Below are 3,997 nucleotides of genomic sequence, written 5' to 3' on the forward strand. Positions count from 1 at the left end.
TTTCAGTTTTTCACTACTGAGAATAATGTTTGGTGTAGGCTTATCATATATCACCTTAACTATGTTGAGGTAGGTTCCTTGTATGCCCATTTTTTGAAGAGTTTTGATCATAAATGGGTGCTGAATTTTGTCAAAGGCTTTTTCTGTATCCATTGAGATTATCATATGATTTTTATCTTTCAATTTGTTAATATAGTGTATCACATTGATTGATTTGTGTATATCGAAGAATCCTTACATCCTTGGATGAAAGGATGCAACCCAACTTGATCATGGTGTATGAGCTTCTTGATGTTTTGCTGAATTCTGATTGCTAAAATTTTGTTGAGGATTTTTGCATCTATGTTATTCAGTGATATTCGTCTGTAGTTTTCTTTTTTGTGTGTTGTGTTTGTCTGATTTTCATATCAGGGTGATGGTGGCCTCATAAGATGAGTTCGGAAGTGTTCCTTCCTCTGCAATTTTTTGAATGAGTTTTACAAGGATAGGCATTAGCTCTTCTCTAAATGTTTGCTAGAATTCTCCTGTAAAGCCATCTGGTCCTGGGCTTTTGTTTTTTGGGAGATTTTTGATCACAGCTTCAATTTCAGTGCTTGCAATTGGGTTGTTCATAATTTCTATTTCTTCCTGGTTCAGTCTTGGAAAATTGAACTTTTCTAAGAATCTGTCCATTCTTCCAGGTGATCTATTTTATTGCCATATGGTTGTTCACAATAGTCTCTTATAATCCTTTGTATTTCTGCATCGTCTGTTGTAACCTCTCCTTCTTCATTTCTAATTTTGTTGATTTGATTCTTCTCTCTTTTTTTTCTTGATAAGTCTGGCTAAAGGTTTGTCAATTTGTTTATATTCTCAAAGAACCAGCTTTTGGTTTTATTAATCTTTGCTATTGTTTCTTTCATTTCTTTTTTGTTTATTTCTGCTCAGGCCTTCATGATTTCTTTCCTTCTACTAATTTTGGTTTTTGTTGTTGTTGTTCTTTTTCCCATTGTTTTAGGTGTGAAGTTAGGTTGTCTATTTGATGTTTTTCTTGTTTCTTGAAGTAGGATTGTATTGCTATTAACTTCCCTCTTAGAACTGCTTTCACTGTATCCCAAAGGTTTTAAGTTGTCATGTTTTCATTGTCATTTGTTTCTAGAAATTTTTTGATTTCCCTTTTGAGTTCTTCATTAACTTGTTGGTTATTTAGAAACATGTTGTTTAATCTCCATGTATCTGTGCTTCTTACAGTTTTTTTCTTGTAATTGATATCTAGCCTCATAGCATTGTGGTCAGAGAAGATGCTTAATATGATTTCAATTTTCTTAAATTTACTGAGACTTGATTTGTGACCCAACATATGGTCTATCCTGGAGAATGTTCCATGTGCACTTGAGAAGAAAGTGTATTTTTCTGCATTTGGATGGAATGTCCTGAAGATATCAATGAGATCCATCTCATCTAATGTGTCATTTAAGACTTGTGTTTCCTTATTAACTTTCTGTTTTGATGATCTGTCCATTGGTGTGAGTGGGGTGTTAAAGTCCCTTACTATTATCATGTTACTGTCAATTTCTCCTTTTATGTCTGTTAGCGTTTGTCTTATGTGTTGAGGTGCTCCTATGTTGGGTGCATAGGTATTTACAATTGTTATGTCCTCCTCTTGGATTGATCCCTTGATCATTAGGTAGTGCCCTTCCTTATTTCTTGTAATATTCTTTATTTTAAGGTCTATTTTGTCTGATATGAGGATTGCTACTCCAGGTGATAAAACAAAGGTCTGGACTAGGAAAATGGCAGTGAAAACAGAAGAGAAAGGAGTGATTCAAGAACATATTGAGGATGCATACAGGGTGGTGGTGATAGATTTTTTTACAGTATTAGCTCCTAATGATTCATGAATTCTCCACCCATGCCTTTGGGAAATCCCCTATGTTGAGTCTGAACATGTCTATTAGCAAACATGCAAGCAGAGTCTTGAAAAGCACTTAATATATATTGAATCCCCAGTTCTCTTGATGATGCTGGAAACCTTGATACACCACCACGTGGCCAAGCCCAGGCTAGCCTGCCAGAGACACGTCAGATCCATCACTCAAGTGACACCCAGAATTAATTAATAACAAGAACCAACTGCTAGACATGTGAGTGATCTAAAAGAAGCCATTCTGAGGTAACTAGTCTCCAGCTGACTTGCCAGCTGAGTGCAGCTTCATGAGTGAGTCTCAATGAAGTCCAGCCCAGCTGAGCTCAACCCAAATTGCTGACCTATAAATTTGTGCACTAATAAACGATTGTGGCTTTACACCAGTAAAGTTTGGGGTGGTTTGTTACACATCAAAATCTCACTGATTTAATGATGGATTGGTTATAGCCTTGCATATTGCAAAAAGTTGGTTGAACTTTTAGACACTTTAGAAGTAGCAGTAGCTTGTGGGAAAAGCAATTTGGCTAGTATATGTGGAACAATTTTTATTTGGTTTTCATGGGGTTTTGGCTTGTGTGTATCTTTTTTTTAAGAAGAAGAAGAATAGAACTCAAAGGTGTGGGAGATTTGAGTAATAAAACGTACTTCAAAGAGTTCGTAAAGATTAAATTCAAAAATATACACAAAAACACCAAATGAAAAATAACCATCACATCTACTTATGCAAACCATACATATTTTTTTTTCTTGACTTTTTAAGGAAATTCACACTAAACACACAGAGAGAACTACATATGCATCCCATTTTCCAGAGAAACAACATGGAATGCCCAGTACAGTAAAACAGCTCTGTAAAGTTTCTGGCTACAAGTGGAATATAATTTTCAGAGGCACATCTCCTTCTATCCCCAAGCCCAGCAAATTCTGCACTTGCTTCTTCAAAGTGAAGAGTCTGTACAGAGACACACTCTATGGATATATGCAGAAAAATATAAGTGTGCACACTAAATCCTCTGAATAAATTAAGCACATTTGAGAGCTAAACAAACTCTATTCATTTGAAAACTTTTCATTACAGTATTGTACTTACCACACATTTTCCTAGTGCCCTTGCAGCTGAAATGCCTATTATTTCAGATAAATAAATTATGTAAAAATATGTTAATTAGTCAACATTTAATTTCAAAATATAATGTGTAGTATATAAGATGAAGACAATACAGTGCCCCAGGGCAAATAAATAAATAAATAAATAAAAGCAAAAATAAAGAAATGGGAGCTAATCAAACGTATAAGCTTTTGCACAGCCAAATAAACCATAAACAAAAAGACAATCTAAAGAATGGGAGAAAAAAATCACAAACAATGTGAAAGACAGGGGCTTAATTTCCAAAATATACAAACAGCCCATAGAGCTCAATAACAAGATAACCAAGTAACCCAATCAAAAAGTGGCAGAAAACCTAAATAAGCATTTCTCTGAAGAAGATATACAGATGGACAATGGGTACATGAAAAGATGCTCAAAATTGCTATTATAATTAGAGACATGCAAATCAAAACTACAATAAGATATCACCTCACATCAGTCAGAATCAGTTCAGTTCAGTTCAGTTCAGTCACTCTGTTGTGTCCGACTCTTTGCAACCCCATGAATCGCAGCACACTAGACCTCTCTGTCCATCACCAACTCCCGGAGTTCACTCAAACTCATGTCCATCGAGTCGGTGATGCCATCCAGCCATCTAATTCTCTGTCGTCCCCTTCTCCTCCTGCCCACAATCCCTCCCAGCATCAGGGTCTTTTCCAATGAGTCAACTCTTCACATGAGGTGGCCAAAGTACTGGAGTTTAAGCTTTAGCATCAGTCTTTCCAAAGAACACCCAGGACTGATCTCCTTTAGGATGGGCTGGTTGGACCTCCTTGCAGTCCAAAGGACTCTCAAGAGTCTTCTCCAACACCACAGTTCAAAAGCATCAATTCTTCGGTGCTCAGTCTTCTTCACAGTCCAACTCTCACATCCATACCTGACCACTGGAAAAACCATAGTCTTGACTAGATGGACCTTAGTCGGCAAAGTAATGTCTCTGC

This window comes from Budorcas taxicolor, chromosome 9, assembly GCF_023091745.1.
Source record: "Budorcas taxicolor isolate Tak-1 chromosome 9, Takin1.1, whole genome shotgun sequence".
Classification (NCBI taxonomy): domain Eukaryota; kingdom Metazoa; phylum Chordata; class Mammalia; order Artiodactyla; family Bovidae; genus Budorcas; species Budorcas taxicolor.